Source organism: Pseudophryne corroboree, chromosome 1 (genome assembly GCF_028390025.1).
Source record: "Pseudophryne corroboree isolate aPseCor3 chromosome 1, aPseCor3.hap2, whole genome shotgun sequence".
Lineage (NCBI taxonomy): Eukaryota > Metazoa > Chordata > Amphibia > Anura > Myobatrachidae > Pseudophryne > Pseudophryne corroboree.
The window spans coordinates 448,342,666-448,360,234 of record NC_086444.1 but is presented as its reverse complement, the minus strand read 5'-3'; the positions used below and the strand labels follow the sequence as shown (position 1 = coordinate 448,360,234).

At 49.0% G+C, this 17,569-nt stretch overlaps 1 protein-coding gene across 4 annotated transcripts in view; it reads right to left on the bottom strand.

Moving 5' to 3' along the window:
- Positions 1 to 8,705, bottom strand: part of RBM23 (RNA binding motif protein 23) — a 298,094-nt gene extending 289,389 nt beyond the window's left edge. For 2 of the 4 annotated variants that reach the window (XM_063913567.1, XM_063913569.1), the window contains exon 1: positions 8,434 to 8,703. The gene's annotated coding sequence lies outside the window, so the exon portion shown is untranslated. Of the gene's footprint in view, positions 1 to 8,433 lie in introns of all 4 variants that reach the window. The other 2 variants (XM_063913568.1, XM_063913570.1) reach the window with 2 other exon arrangements.
- Positions 8,706 to 17,569: the final 8,864 nt, after the last annotated feature.

Sequence of the window (17,569 nt, the reverse complement as noted above, 5' to 3'; positions counted from 1 at the left end):
ACCAGGATCCAATCCTGAATGCCGAATCTGCGGCCTTCTAATAGGTGAGCCTTCTGCAACCACCACAGAAGTGACACCCTTGTCTTTGGTGACAGGGTTATTCGCAGGTGCATCTGCAGATGCGACCCTGACCATTTGTCCAACAGATCCCTTTGGAATATTCTTGCATGGAATCTGCCGAATGGAATTGCTTCGTAAGAAGCCACCATTTTTCCCAGGACTCTTGTGCATTGATGTACTGACACTTTTCCTGGTTTTAGGAGGTTCCTGACCCGATCGGATAACTCCTTGGCTTTTTCCTCTGGAAGGAAAACCTTTTTCTGAACCGTGTCCAGAATCATTCCTAGGAACAGCAGACGAGTTGTCGGGATTAAATGGGATTTTGGAATATTCAGAATCCACCCGTGTTGTCTTAGCACCTCTTGAGATAGTGCTAAAGCTGTCTCCAGCTGTTCTCTGGACCTTGCCCTTATTAGGAGATCGTCCAAGTATGGGATAACTAATACGCCTTTTCTTCGAAGAAGAATCATCATCTCGGCCATTACCTTGGTAAAGACCCGAGGCGCCGTGGACAATCCGAACGGCAGCGTCTGAAACTGATAGTGACAGTTTTGAACAATGAACCTGAGGTACCCCTGGTGTGCGGGGTAAATCGGAACGTGTAGATACGCATCCTTGATGTCCAAGGATACCATAAAGTCCCCTTCTTCCAGGTTCGCTATCACTGCTCTGAGTGACTCCATCTTGAACTTGAACTTTTTTATGTAGAGGTTCAAGGACTTCAGATTTAGAATAGGCCTTACCGAGCCATCCGGCTTCGGTACCACAAATAGAGTGGAATAATACCCCTTTCCTTGTTGTAATAGGGGTACTTTGACTATCACCTGCTGAGCGTACAGCTTGTGAATGGCTTCCAACACCCTCTCCCTTTCGGAAGAGACGGTTGGTAAGGCAGACTTCAGGAAACGATGAGGAGGATCCGTCTCTAATTCCAACCTGTACCCCTGAGATATTATCTGCAGGATCCAGGGGTCTACCTGCGAGTGAGCCCACTGCGCGCTGTAATTTTTGAGACGGCCCCCCACTGTCCCCGAGTCCGCTTGAGAGGCCCCAGCGTCATGCTGAGGTTTTTGCAGGAGCCGGGGAGGGCTTCTGTTCCTGGGAAGGAGCTGCCTGTTGGTGTCTCTTCCCTCTTCCTCTGCCTCGTGGCAGGTACGACAAGCCCTTTGCTCTCTTATTTTTGTAGGAGCGAAAAGGCTGCGGTTGAAAGGTCGGTGCCTTTCTCTGTTGGGGAGTGACTTGAGGTAAAAAAGTGGATTTCCCGGCAGTAGCCGTGGCCACCAAGTCTGATAGACCAACTCCAAATAACTCCTCCCCTTTATACGGCAAAACCTCCATGTGACGTTTTGAATCCGCATCGCCTGTCCACTGTCGTGTCCATAAGGCTCTTCTGGCTGAAATGGACATAGCACTCACCCGAGATGCCAGTGTGCAAATATCCCTCTGTGCATCACGCATATAGATAAATGCATCCTTTATTTGTTCTAACGACAGTAAAACATTGTCCCTATCTAGGGTATCAATATTTTCAATCAGGGATTCTGACCAAACTACTCCAGCACTGCACATCCAGGCAGTTGCTATAGCTGGTCGTAGTATAACACCTGCATGTGTGTATATATTCTTTTGAATAACTTCCATCTTTCTATCTGATGGATCCTTAAGTGCGGCCGTCTCAGGAGAGGGTAACGCCACTTGTTTGGATAAGCGTGTGAGCGCCTTGTCCACCTTAGGGGGTGTTTCCCAGCGCGCCCTAACCTCTGGCGGGAAAGGGTATAATGCCAATAACTTTTTTGAAATTATCAACTTTTTATCAGGAGCAACCCACGCTTCATCACACACGTCATTTAATTCTTCTGATTCAGGAAAAACTGTTTGTAGTTTTTTCACACCATACATAATACCCTGTTTTACGGTATCTGTAGTATCAGCTAAATGTAACGTCTCCTTCATTGCCAAAATCATATAACGTGTGGCCCTACTGGAAAATACGTTTGAATTTCTACCGTCGTCACTGGAATCAGTGCCCGTGTCTGGGTCTGTGTCGACCGACTGAGGCAAAGGGCGTTTTACAGCCCCTGACGGTGTTTGAGGCGCCTGGACAGGCATTAATTGATTGTCCGGCCGCCTCATGTCCTCAACTGACTGTTTAAGGGAAGATAAACCATCACGTAATTCCACAAATAAAGGCATCCATTCTGGTGTCGACCCCCTGGGGGGTGACATCTGCATATTTGGCAATTGCTCCGCCTCCACACCAATATCGTCCTCATACATGTCGACACCACGTACCGACACACACCGCAAACTCACAGGGAATGCTCTAATGAAGACAGGACCCACTAGCCCTTTTGGGGAGACAGAGGGAGAGTCTGCCAGCACACACCACAAAGCGCTATATATACAAGGGATATCCTTATATTAAGTGCTCCCTTATAGCTGCTTTAATATATATATATATAGCCATTAATGTGCCCCCCCTCTCTGTTTTACCCTGTTTCTGTAGTGCAGTGCAGGGGAGAGACCTGGGAGCCGTTCTGACCAGCGGAGCTGTGACAGAAAATGGCGCCGTGTGCTGAGGAGATAGGCCCCGCCCCTTTTTCGGCGGGTTCTTCTCCCGCTATTTTTCCAGTCAGGCAGGGGTTAAATATCTCCATATAGCCCCTATGGGCTATATGTGAGGTATTTTTAGCCTTGTATAAGGTTTATATTTGCCTCTCAGAGCGCCCCCCCCCAGCGCTCTGCACCCTCAGTGACTGCCCAGTGAAGTGTGCTGAGAGGAAAATGGCGCACAGCTGCAGTGCTGTGCGCTACCTTATGAAGACTGAGGAGTCTTCAGCCGCCGGTTTCCGGACCTCTTCACGCTTCAGCATCTGCAAGGGGGTCGGCGGCGCGGCTCCGGGACCGGACTCCACGGCTGGGCCTGTGTTCGATCCCTCTGGAGCTAATGGTGTCCAGTAGCCAAGCAGCAAATCCACTCTGCATGCAGGTGAGTTTACTACTTTCCCCCTAAGTCCCACGTTGCAGTGATCCTGTTGCCAGCAGGACTCACTGTAAAGAAAAAAAACCTAAACTAAACTTTCTCTAAGCAGCTCTTTAGGAGAGCCACCTAGATTGCACCCTTCTCGTTCGGGCACAAAATCTAACTGGAGTCTGGAGGAGGGTCATAGGGGGAGGAGCCAGTGCACACCACCTGACCTAGTAAAGCTTTACTTTTTTGTGCCCTGTCTCCTGCGGAGCCGCTATTCCCCATGGTCCTTTCAGGAACCCCAGCATCCACTTAGGACGATAGAGAAAAGTGGATTTCCCGGCAGTAGCCGTGGCCACCAAGTCTGATAGACCAACTCCAAATAACTCCTCCCCTTTATACGGCAAAACCTCCATGTGACGTTTTGAATCCGCATCGCCTGTCCACTGTCGTGTCCATAAGGCTCTTCTGGCTGAAATGGACATAGCACTCACCCGAGATGCCAGTGTGCAAATATCCCTCTGTGCATCACGCATATAGATAAATGCATCCTTTATTTGTTCTAACGACAGTAAAACATTGTCCCTATCTAGGGTATCAATATTTTCAATCAGGGATTCTGACCAAACTACTCCAGCACTGCACATCCAGGCAGTTGCTATAGCTGGTCGTAGTATAACACCTGCATGTGTGTATATATTCTTTTGAATAACTTCCATCTTTCTATCTGATGGATCCTTAAGTGCGGCCGTCTCAGGAGAGGGTAACGCCACTTGTTTGGATAAGCGTGTGAGCGCCTTGTCCACCTTAGGGGGTGTTTCCCAGCGCGCCCTAACCTCTGGCGGGAAAGGGTATAATGCCAATAACTTTTTTGAAATTATCAACTTTTTATCAGGAGCAACCCACGCTTCATCACACACGTCATTTAATTCTTCTGATTCAGGAAAAACTGTTTGTAGTTTTTTCACACCATACATAATACCCTGTTTTACGGTATCTGTAGTATCAGCTAAATGTAACGTCTCCTTCATTGCCAAAATCATATAACGTGTGGCCCTACTGGAAAATACGTTTGAATTTCTACCGTCGTCACTGGAATCAGTGCCCGTGTCTGGGTCTGTGTCGACCGACTGAGGCAAAGGGCGTTTTACAGCCCCTGACGGTGTTTGAGGCGCCTGGACAGGCATTAATTGATTGTCCGGCCGCCTCATGTCCTCAACTGACTGTTTAAGGGAAGATAAACCATCACGTAATTCCACAAATAAAGGCATCCATTCTGGTGTCGACCCCCTGGGGGGTGACATCTGCATATTTGGCAATTGCTCCGCCTCCACACCAATATCGTCCTCATACATGTCGACACCACGTACCGACACACACCGCAAACTCACAGGGAATGCTCTAATGAAGACAGGACCCACTAGCCCTTTTGGGGAGACAGAGGGAGAGTCTGCCAGCACACACCACAAAGCGCTATATATACAAGGGATATCCTTATATTAAGTGCTCCCTTATAGCTGCTTTAATATATATATATATAGCCATTAATGTGCCCCCCCTCTCTGTTTTACCCTGTTTCTGTAGTGCAGTGCAGGGGAGAGACCTGGGAGCCGTTCTGACCAGCGGAGCTGTGACAGAAAATGGCGCCGTGTGCTGAGGAGATAGGCCCCGCCCCTTTTTCGGCGGGTTCTTCTCCCGCTATTTTTCCAGTCAGGCAGGGGTTAAATATCTCCATATAGCCCCTATGGGCTATATGTGAGGTATTTTTAGCCTTGTATAAGGTTTATATTTGCCTCTCAGAGCGCCCCCCCCCAGCGCTCTGCACCCTCAGTGACTGCCCAGTGAAGTGTGCTGAGAGGAAAATGGCGCACAGCTGCAGTGCTGTGCGCTACCTTATGAAGACTGAGGAGTCTTCAGCCGCCGGTTTCCGGACCTCTTCACGCTTCAGCATCTGCAAGGGGGTCGGCGGCGCGGCTCCGGGACCGGACTCCACGGCTGGGCCTGTGTTCGATCCCTCTGGAGCTAATGGTGTCCAGTAGCCAAGCAGCAAATCCACTCTGCATGCAGGTGAGTTTACTACTTTCCCCCTAAGTCCCACGTTGCAGTGATCCTGTTGCCAGCAGGACTCACTGTAAAGAAAAAAACCTAAACTAAACTTTCTCTAAGCAGCTCTTTAGGAGAGCCACCTAGATTGCACCCTTCTCGTTCGGGCACAAAATCTAACTGGAGTCTGGAGGAGGGTCATAGGGGGAGGAGCCAGTGCACACCACCTGACCTAGTAAAGCTTTACTTTTTTGTGCCCTGTCTCCTGCGGAGCCGCTATTCCCCATGGTCCTTTCAGGAACCCCAGCATCCACTTAGGACGATAGAGAAACTATTGGTAGTTTTTTCTCCCCAAACATAATACCCTTTTTTGAGGTACCTGGGTTTATATCAGAAAGGTGTAAAACCTCTTTCATTGCCTCAATCATGCCACGAATGGCCCTAGTGGACATTAAATTTGACTCATCGTCGTCGACACTGGTATCAGTATCCGTGTCGACATCTGTGTCTGCCATCTGAGGTAGTGGGCGTTTTAGAGCCCCTGATGGTCTTTGAATTGCCTGGGCAGGCACGAGCTGAGAAGCCGGCTGTCCAGCATTTGGCATGTCGTCAAATTTTTTATGTAAGGAGTCGACACTTGCACGTAATTCCTTCCATAAGTCCATCCACTCAGGTGTCTGCCCCGCAGGGGGTGACATCACATTTATAGGCATCTGCTCCGCCTCCACATAAGTCTCCTCATCAAACATGTCGACACAGCCGTACCGACACACCGCACACACAGGGAATGCTCTTAAAGGAGACAGGACCCCACAAAAGCCCTTTGGGGAGACAGAGAGAGAGAGTATGCCAGCACACACCAGAGCGCTATATAATGCAGGGACTAACTGAATTATGTCCCCTATAGCTTCTATAATATTTACTGCGCCTCAAATCTGTGCCCCCCCTCTCTTTTTTACCCTTTTCTGTAGTGTAGACTGCAGGGGAGAGTCAGGGAGCTTCCTTCCAGCGGAACTGTGAGGGAGAAATGGCGCCAGTGTGCTGAGGGAGATGGCTCCGCCCCTTTTTCGGCTGACTTTTCTCCCGCTTTTTTCTGTATTCTGGCAGGGGTAATTACCACATATATAGCCTCTGGGGCTATATATTGTGGTTATTTTGCCAGCCAAGGTGATATTATTGCTGCTCAGGGCGCCCCCCCCCCAGCGCCCTGCACCCTCAGTGGCCGGAGTGTGAAGTGTGTATGAGGAGCAATGGCGCACAGCTGCAGTGCTGTGCGCTACCTTGGTGAAGACTGAAGTCTTCTGCCGCCGATTTTCCGGACCATCTTCTTGCTTCTGGCTCTGTAAGGGGGACGGCGGCGCGGCTCCGGGAACGAACACCAAGGACGGGTCCTGCGGTCGATCCCTCTGGAGCTAATGGTGTCCAGTAGCCTAAGAAGCCCAAGCTAGCTGCAAGCAGGTAGGTTCGCTTCTTCTCCCCTTAGTCCCTCGTTGCAGTGAGCCTGTTGCCAGCAGGTCTCACTGTAAAATAAAAAACCTAATATATACTTTCTTTCTAGGAGCTCAGGAGAGCCCCTAGTGTGCATCCAGCTCGGCCGGGCACAGAAATCTAACTGAGGTCTGGAGGAGGGGCATAGAGGGAGGAGCCAGTGCACACCAGGTAGTACCAAATCTTTCTTTTAGTGTGCCCAGTCTCCTGCGGAGCCCGTCTATTCCCCATGGTCCTTACGGAGTCCCAGCATCCACTTAGGACGTTAGAGAAACACAGTGTGTTTACCTAGTAGCGCTTTATAATCTGTATTGCGCCAAATATGTGCTCCCCCTCTACTTAAAAAACCCTCTTTCACTGTGTGTCAAGCAGGGGAGAGTCCAGGGAGCTACCTCTCAGCGGTGCTGTGGAGAACAGATGGCGCTGGTGAGTGCTGAGGGAGAAGCCCCGCCCCCTCGGCAGCGGGCTTCTGTCCCGCTCGAAATAATTAAAATTATGGCGGGGGCTCTCTATATACATGTACAGTGCCCAGCTGTACATGTATATACACTTATATGCCATATAGGAGGTTTAAATTGATGCCCAGGGCGCCCCCCCCCTGCGCCCAAACAGTGACCGATGTGTGTGAGGTGAATGGGAGCAATGTCGCACAGCTGCAGTGCTGTGCGTTACCTCCGTGAAGAATCTGAAATCTTCTGCCGCCTGTGATGATCTTTTCCTCACATACTCACCCGGCTTCTATCGGTATCCGGACTCCAGGTCGACACACCTTAGGTCGACGCCAATTGGTCGACACCTTAGGTCGACATGGACAAAAGGTCGACAGGAACAAGGTCGACATGGAAAAAGGTCGACATGAGTTTTTCACGATTTTATTCTTTTTTTGAACCTTTTCATACTTAACGATCCACGTGGACTATGATTGAAACGGTAAAGTGTGCCGAGCGAAGCGGAGCGAAGGCACCATGCCCGAAGCATGGCGAGCGAAGCGAGCCATGCGAGGGGACGCGGTGCACTAATTGGGGTTCCCGGTCACTCTACGAAGAAAACGACACCAAAAAAACATAAAAAACTCATGTCGACCTTTTTCCATGTCGACCTTGTTCCTGTCGACCTTTTGTCCATGTCGACCTAAGGTGTGTCGACCAATTGGCGTCGACCTAAGGTGTGTCGACCCTGAGTCCCAGACCCCTTCTATCTTCCGGCTCTGCGAGGAGGACGGCGGCGCGGCTCTGGGACGGACGGCGAGGGCAAGACCTGCGTACCGATCCCTCTGGAGCTAATGGTGTCCAGTAGCCTAAGAAACAGAGCCCTGAAACTCAGAGAAGTGGGTCTGTTTCTCTCTCCTCAGTCCCTTGATGCAGGGAGTCTGTTGCCAGCAGAGCTCCCTGAAAATAAAAAACCCAACAAAAATGCTTTCTTACAGGAAACTCGGGAGATCTCCTGAAATGCACCCAGCTCCTCTGGGTACAGTATCAAACTGAGGTCTGGAGGAGGGGCGTAGAGGGAGGAGCCAGTGCACACCCAGAGTCAAAGTCTTTCTTAAAGTGCCCATGTCTCCTGCGGAGCCCGTCTATCCCCATGGTCCTTACGGAGTCCCAGCATCCTCTAGGACGTTAGAGAAAAACTGCTATAGACACATACCTCTAAAGCTCGGGCATCCTATGAGTGCCCGCCCAACAGCTAGAGGGACTGGCAGCACTAACATCTCGGCAGCCGCTTCCGCAGCACGCCATAGCCAACACTACGGACATACGGATGCACTATGGACACAAATAAATACTCCAAGAGATCGTGCTCACATACGAGCTGCTATATAATGTGGCCACCTGTCACCAAGACAAGGTATTGAATAGCCTGACTGTCTCACTCACCTGCTCCACAGTCTCTGCAGCAATACGTATGTGTTGTACTGTACACAATACAAAAAGATGTCGGTCAGTTTTGGCTTTCCAGAAGATTCCGTCTTCGGGGCAAATCTAACCAGCCAATCAGCCACTCAAGCGTCACACAAATAGGCCGGCTAAAGTAATCCAACCAATGGTGAACCAGCAGAAGCTGCGTACGGACAAATTGGACAAGAGAACTAAATTGAGGCTTGAACCGCAGTTGGTTATGCTATGTGCTGGGCAACGGCTGTGTCTGGCAGGTGACAATGTGACATGAGGCGGAAGTCCGGAGGGATCTGCAGGCAACTTAACCCTCACATGTAAACAAGCAGTTATGAATTAAGTTGATAAGCTGCTGTTATTGGGCTTCCAGAAAATGATTGCTTGTCCTAATAGTATAAATTAAAGGTCAGTCAGTGTGCACATCTGATAGTTGACGTTAGCTTTAATTTTTCTTAACATATGTACTTAAATCCTATTGCACAAGTTTGTTTTAATTCCAGGTGGTGTTTAATATAAATATGTACAGTTTAAGGGGTCGGTTGATGAACATTATTTTATTATCACCTAAATGTATTAAAGGGCATTTGGAACAGTTTTCGTGAAAAACTGCTCCAAACCCTTTTTTCATTTTTTTTTAGTGATGAGCGGATTCGGTTTTACTCGGTTCTCAAAACGGCATCTTATTGGCTATCCAAAACACGTGACATCCGTGAGCCAATAAGATGCCGTTTTGAGAACCGGGTAAAACCGAACCCGCTCATCACTACTTTTTTTTTAGTAACCCACATCGCATACCCCATACTTATAATGGGAAATGTGATGTGGGCAAATTTACAAAAAAAAAAAAAATGTGAAAAAATATCGCAGTGTGCCCTGTGATAATCTCGCCAGCTAAGGCTAGCGAGTGCACAGCGCAGCACTGCGATAAGCACCCCTTTGCCCAGCTTTCTCTGCCTCTGGCCGAGAAAGCGGAGCGGGGACCCAGCTCCAGTGATCTGCTCTGTGTGTCCGATGGACACACAAGCTGATCACAGTGTACAAAAAAAAAAACCCCTCACCTGTCCAGGGAGCCAGTGTCCGCTGCTCTGGTGAGCGCTGCCGGGTCCCCCATATGCTGCGCTGTGACTCCGATGCAGTAAAGTGGCGCTGTAAAACGGCAGCGCACTTTACAGCACCGGGAGTCACAGAGCAGGAGAAGGTACGCCCGGCAAACTCCTGAAGCAGCGCGGACCGGCTCCCTGGACAGGGGAGTATATTGATCTTCTGGGGGGGTACGCGGTGCGTGGGGGTAGTCGCAACAGGGGGGGGGGGTCGACCGGGCGATGAATACCCTGATGATGCCGCGAAGAGGCATCGCAGGGACAGAGCTTGACCGCAAAGCTCTGTTCCTGCATGCGATAATGGATAAATCCCTGCAATGTAATCAATTATCGCAGTGCGAGTTGGGGCGATTTTGTCACCTGTCATCCGCATCCTGGATGCGGATGGTGATAAATAGGCCCCTAAATCTTTTTATTTTCTCTAACGTCCTAGTGGATGCTGGGGACTCCGAAAGGACCATGGGGATTAGCGGCTCCGCAGGAGACTGGGCACAAAGTAAAAGCTTTAGGACTACCTGGTGTGCACTGGCTCCTCCCCCTATGACCCTCCTCCAAGCCTCAGTTAAGATTTTGTGCCCGAACGAGAAGGGTGCAATCTAGGTGGCTCTCCTGAGCTGCTTAGAGTAAAAGTTTAAATAGGTTTTTTTATTTTCAGTGAGACCTGCTGGCAACAGGCTCACTGCATCGAGGGACTATGGGGAGAAGAAGCGAACTCACCTGCGTGCAGAGTGGATTGGGCTTCTTAGGCTACTGGACATTAGCTCCAGAGGGACGATCACAGGCCCAGCCATGGATGGGTCCCGGAGCCGCGCCGCCGGCCCCGTTACAGAGCCAGAAGAGTGAAGAGGTCCGGAAAATCGGCAGCAGAAGACGTCCTGTCTTCAATAAGGTAGCGCACAGCACCGCAGCTGTGCGCCATTGCTCTCAGCACACTTCACACTCCGGTCACTGAGGGTGCAGGGCGCTGGGGGGGGCGCCTTGGGACGCAATGAAAATACCTTAAATGGCTAAAAATACATTACATATAGCTCCTGGGCTATATGGATGTATTTAACCCCTGCCAGTTTTCCACAAAAAAGCGGGAGAAAGGCCGCCGAAAAAGGGGCGGAGCCTATCTCCTCAGCACACAAGCGCCATTTTTTCCTCACAGCTCCGTTGGAGGAAGGCTCCCTGACTCTCCCCTGCAGTCCTGCACAACAGAAACAGGGTAAAACAAGAGAGGGGGGGCACTAAATTGGCATATTAATATATACAGCAGCTATATTAGGGAAAAACACTTATATAAGGTTATCCCTATATATATATATATATATATAGCGCTCTGGTGTGTGCTGGCAAACTCTCCCTCTGTCTCCCCAAAGGGCTAGTGGGGTCCTGTCCTCTATCAGAGCATTCCCTGTGTGTGTGCTGTGTGTCGGTACGCTGTGTCGACATGTATGAGGAGGAAAATGGTGTGGAGGCGGAGCAATTGCCTGTGTTAGTGATGTCACCCCCTAGGGAGTCGACACCTGACTGGATGGTCTTATGGAAAGAATTACGTGATAGTGTCGGCACTTTACAAAAGACTGTTGACGACATGAGACAGCCGGCAAATCAGTTGATACCTGTACAGGCGTCTCAAACACCGTCAGGGGCTATAAAACGCCCGTTACCTCAGGTCGATACAGACACTGACACGGACACTGACTCCAGTGTCGACGGTGAGGAAACAAACGTATTTTCCAGTAGGGCCACACGTTACATGATCACGGCAATGAAGGAGGTTTTGAACATTTCTGATACTACAAGTACCACAAAAAAGGGTATTATGTGGGGTGTGAAAAAACTACCCGTAGTTTTTCCCGAATCAGATGAATTGAATGAGGTGTGTGATGAAGCGTGGGTTTCCCCCGATAAGAAACTGCTAATTTCTAAAAAATTATTGGCATTATACCCTTTCCCGCCAGAGGTTAGGGCGCGTTGGGAAACACCCCCTAGAGTGGATAAGGCGCTCACACGCTTATCAAAACAAGTGGCGTTACCGTCTCCTGATACGGCCACCCTAAAGGAACCAGCTGATAGAAAGCTGGAAAATATCCTTAAGAGTATATACACACATACTGGTATTATACTACGACCAGCAATCGCCTCAGCCTGGATGTGCAGTGCTGGGGTGGCTTGGTCGGATTCCCTGACTGAAAATATTGATACCCTGGACAGGGACAATATATTATTGACTATAGAGCATTTAAAGGATGCATTCCTATATATGCGAGATGCACAGAGAGACATTTGCACTCTGGCATCAAGAGTAAGTGCGATGTCCATTTCTGCCAGAAGAGGATTATGGACGCGACAGTGGTCAGGGGATGCGGATTCCAAACGGCATATGGAAGTATTGCCGTATAAAGGGGAGGAGTTATTTGGGGGCGGTCTATCGGACCTGGGGGCCACGGCAACGGCTGGGAAATCCACCTTTTTACCCCAAGTCACCTCGCAGCAGAAAAAGATACCGTCTTTTCAGGCTCAGTCCTTTCGTCCCCGTAAGGGCAAGCGGGCAAAAGGCCACTCATATCTGCCCCGGGGCAGAGGAAGGGGAAAAAGACTGCAACAGACAGCTTCTTCCCACGAACAGAAGCCCTCCCCCGCTTCTGCCAAATCCTCAGAATGACGCTGGGGCCTTACAAGCGGACTCAGGCACGGTGGGGGCCCGTCTCAAGATTTTCAGCGCACAGTGGGCTCACTCGCAAGTGGACCCCTGGATCCTGCAGGTAGTATCTCAGGGGTACAAATTGGAATTCGAGACGTCTCCCCCTCGCCGGTTCCTGAAGTCTGCTTTACCAACGTCTACCCCCGACAGGGAGGCGGTATTGGAAGCCATTCACAAGCTGTATTCCCAGCAAGTGATAATCAAGGTACCCCTCCTACAACAGGAAAAGGGGTATTACTCCACGCTGTTTGTGGTACCGAAGCCGGACGGCTCGGTGAGACCCATTTTAAATCTGAAAGCCTTGAACACTTACATAAAAAGGTTCAAGTTCAAGATGGAGTCACTCAGAGCAGTGATAGCGAACCTGGAAGAAGGGGACTACATGGTGTCTCTGGACATCAAGGATGCTTACCACCATGTCCCAATTTGCCCTTCTCACCAAGGGTACCTCAGGTTTGTGGTACAGAACTGTCACTATCAGTTTCAGACGCTGCCGTTTGGATTGTCCACGGCACCCCGGGTCTTTACCAAGGTAATGGCCGAAATGATGATTCTTCTTAGAAGAAAAGGCGTCTTAATTATCCCTTACTTGGACGATCTCCTGATAAGGGCAAGGTCCAGAGAACAGTTAGAGGTCGGAGTAGCACTATCTCAAATAGTACTACGACAGCACGGATGGATTCTAAATATTCCAAAATCGCAGCTGATTCCGACGACACGTCTGCTGTTCCTAGGGATGATTCTGGACACAGTACAGAAAAAGGTGTTTCTCCCGGAAGAGAAAGCCAGGGAGTTATCCGACCTAGTCAGGAAACTCCTAAGACCAGGCCAGGTGTCAGTGCATCAGTGCACAAGGGTCCTGGGAAAGATGGTGGCTTCTTACGAAGCGATTCCATTCGGCAGATTCCACGCAAGAACTTTTCAGTTGGATCTGCTAGACAAATGGTCCGGATCGCATCTTCAAATGCATCAGCGGATAACCCTGTCTCCAAGGACAAGGGTGTCTCTCCTGTGGTGGTTACAGAGTGCTCATCTCCTAGAGGGCCGCAGATTCGGCATTCAGGATTGGGTCCTGGTGACCACGGATGCCAGCCTGAGAGGCTGGGGAGCAGTCACACAGGGAAAAAATTTCCAGGGCTTGTGGTCAAGCATGGAAACGTCACTTCACATAAATATCCTGGAACTAAGGGCCATTTACAATGCCCTAAGTCAGGCAAGGCCTCTGCTTCAGGGTCAGCCAGTATTGATCCAGTCGGACAACATCACGGCAGTCGCCCACGTAAACAGACAGGGCGGCACAAGAAGCAGGAGGGCAATGACGGAAGTGGCAAGGATTCTTCGCTGGGCGGAAAATCATATGATAGCACTGTCAGCAGTGTTCATTCCGGGAGTGGACAACTGGGAAGCAGACTTCCTCAGCAGACACGATCTTCACCCGGGGGAGTGGGGACTTCACCCAGAAGTCTTCCACATGATTGTAAACCGTTGGGAAAAACCAAGGGTGGACATGATGGCGTCTCGCCTCAACAAAACACTGGACAGATATTGCTCCAGGTCAAGGGACCCTCAGGCAACAGCTGTGGACGCTCTGGTAACACCGTGGGTGTACCGGTCAGTGTATGTGTTCCCTCCTCTTCCTCTCATACCAAAAGTACTGAGAATCATAAGAAGGAGAGGAGTAAAGACTATACTCGTGGCTCCGGATTGGCCAAGAAGGACTTGGTACCCGGAAATTCAAGAGATGCTCACGGAAGACCCGTGGCCTCTACCTCTAAGACAGGACCTGCTCCAGCAGGGACCATGTCTGTTCCAAGACTTACCGCGGCTGCGTTTGACGGCATGGCGGTTGAACGCCGGATCCTGAAGGAAAAAGGCATTCCGGATGAAGTCATCCCTACCCTGATCAAAGCCAGGAAGGATGTAACCGTACAACATTATCACCGTATTTGGCGTAAATATGTTGCGTGGTGCGAGGCCAGGAAGGCCCCTACAGAGGAATTTCAACTGGGTCGATTCCTGCATTTCCTGCAAACAGGACTGTCTATGGGCCTCAAATTAGGGTCCATTAAGGTTCAAATTTCGGCCCTGTCGATATTCTTCCAAAAAGAACTAGCTTCTGTTCCTGAAGTTCAGACGTTTGTCAAGGGAGTACTGCATATACAGCCTCCTTTTGGGCCTTCAGTGGCACCTTGGGATTTCAATGTAGTGTTGGGATTCCTAAAATCACATTGGTTTGAACCACTCACCACTGTGGACTTGAAATATCTCACATGGAAAGTGGTAATGCTGTTAGCCCTGGCTTCAGCCAGGCGTGTATCAGAATTGGCGGCTTTATCCTATAAAAGCCCTTACCTAATTTTTCATACGGACAGGGCAGAATTGAGGACTCGTCCTCAATTTCTCCCTAAGGTGTTTTCAGCATTTCACTTAAACCAACCTATTGTGGTGCCTGCGGCTACTAGGGACTTGGAGGATTCCAAGTTGCTGGACGTAGTCAGGGCCCTGAAAATATATGTTTCCAGGACGGCTGGAGTCAGAAAATCTGACTCGCTGTTTGTCCTGTATGCACCCAGCAAGCTGGGTGCTCCTGCTTCTAAGCAGACGGTTGCTCGTTGGATTTGTAGTACAATTCAGCTTGCACATTCTGTGGCAGGCCTGCCACAGCCAAAATCTGTAAAAGCCCATTCCACACGGAAAGTGGGCTCATCTTGGTCGGCTGCCCGAGGGGTCTCGGCTTTACAACTTTGCCGAGCAGCTACTTGGTCAGGGGCAAACACGTTTGCTAAATTCTACAAATTTGATACCCTGGCTGAGGAGGACCTGGAGTTCTCTCATTCGGTGCTGCAGAGTCATCCGCACTCTCCCGCCCGTTTGGGAGCTTTGGTATAATCCCCATGGTCCTTTCGGAGTCCCCAGCATCCACTAGGACGTTAGAGAAAATAAGAATTTACTTACCGATAATTCTATTTCTCATAGTCCGTAGTGGATGCTGGGCGCCCATCCCAAGTGCGGATTGTCTGCATTACTTGTACATAGTTATTGTTACAAAAATCGGGTTATTGTTGTTGTGAGCCATCTTTTCAGAGGCTCCTTCTGTTATCATGCTGTTAACTGGGTTCAGATCACAAGTTGTACGGTGTGATTGGTGTGGCTGGTATGAGTCTTACCCGGGATTCAAAATCCTTCCTTATTGTGTACGCTCGTCCGGGCACAGTATCCTAACTGAGGCTTGGAGGAGGGTCATAGGGGGAGGAGCCAGTGCACACCAGCTAGTCCTAAAGCTTTTACTTTGTGCCCAGTCTCCTGCGGAGCCGCTAATCCCCATGGTCCTTTCGGAGTCCCCAGCATCCACTACGGACTATGAGAAATAGAATTATCGGTAAGTAAATTCTTATTTTAAATGGATGTACAATGAAAGTAACAGCACTCAAAAAACGAAATAAGCAAAGTCCAAGTGAACAGAAAGTAACCACAATTGAACAAAGATAATCACCATGAGAAGGTTAAACAGGGCAAATATCTGTTTATTGCAATAGGATGCTTAACTAATTGTCCCCTGACAACCTTATGGGCCTACCAAACCAGGACAAGCATATGGAATATCAGAAATTGTAGTAAAAGTCAGATTGTACAGCTTTACTTTTTCTTGGAATTTAGGTATTTTATGATGTGGGCAAGAAAAGAAGGCATAATCCCTGAAGATTGGGTTTAAGTGTGCGACATGTGTCAAATCACCCAGACTCTAGGAGTAATCTATTGTGTTTGTGGAGAGTTGCAAATAACAAGTTAAAGCAGTGTTTTCCAACTCTAGTCCTCAGGAACTTCTACAACAGTGCATATTTTCCAGATCTAGTTGGTGCACAGGTGTATTTTTTACTGTCCAACACATTTAAAAGCTCCACAGGTAAAGCTGGGCATACACTATACAATTATCTGAGATAACCTGCCAGAGCTGGCTGGTTGGAATGACAATCTAATGGATGAGAGCAAATGACAATCGACCATTTGCTCCCAAACACTGGAAAACTGGCAAAAACACAAGAGGAAGTGACCCAGTTTGCCTGTGAGGATGATATATCGCCAGTGACTATCAAGTCCAGGGCAAGGGGCAACATGCAACGAAATAGTATGGCAACTCCATTGCTTTTTTTCAAACCAGAGGAATAAAACACCACAGGGAAGATTTTGTTGGAAATGTGTTTCTTGTATAGATCAAAGTGTGGAGGAGGGATCTTTGCCCCTGGGGAGTGAGGCTCTTAACAGCTATAGTAGCTATGGACATGGTGGTGTTGGATTTAAACCCGTCAGCTCACTCAGGGTAAGGAGAGAAGAGAGTGAGGAGAATTTTTGGTCAGAAAGTTTAGAGTGGGCTAATCCTCTAAGTAAATAAGAGGTGCTAGGCCCAGTAAGTCCAAGGAGGTGTGGCGGACAATCTTGCAACACCTACTGTGCTGGAGTCGAGGGATGCTAGTGGTAAATTAGTAAATTCAGAGTATAGAGTAGAGTGTGGAGGAAGGTGGTGGCTGGGTGATAGATATCGTTCTAATCTCTGCCAGGCGAACACAAACCAACTGTGGCTAAACTCATAGCGTTCTTGGGTAAAAAGTGCGGTTGTGACATGATGCATAAAATAATACCGTGGTATGTATTTTGAGTCTGCATTAGGCCATGAGGGAGAGACCAGAAGAGGGGCATTTTACGGGGAAATAATCCATTGCATCCAGTCAGAAGCAGAGTGAGTGACATACAACTCTCTCTTGAGTACAGATGTCCATCCATCAAAGCCGCACATCCAAAGCATAGATGACATAGCAGTAAATATTACACAGTTAAAGTAAGGTTAATTGAGACGCTCATAATAATAAAACCCTCCCTTTAAGCAGTATAAACCTAATCCTCTATCCCCCTTCCCCTACAGCCTAACCCTGCCCTGTGGTGCCTAAACCTAACAGCCTAACCAACCCCCCCCCCCCTTCCGGCTTACATGTCAGAATGGTCAGCAGATGTTTGTTCGGGATCCCGGTGCGGGGCTTGTGACCCTGTTCGGGGTGTCGGCATTCTGAGTAGTGTCAGGATTCCGGCATCAGTATTTCTTTTGCCAGGATCCTGACTGGATAAGTCATAGTATATATGACAAAGTATATATGATTATATTTGAATATACACACAGATTATGATTTCTGAGAGAAACAAAATAATTAAATTTCACAAGTTCCAGAATTTACCAAAAAGACCTTAGGAATTCCATTGTGTAGGCTCACATAGATAGGAAGTATGGGGCGCCCTCAATGCTTGGTTGTCCCCAAAGAGTGCACACTGGATCCACCTT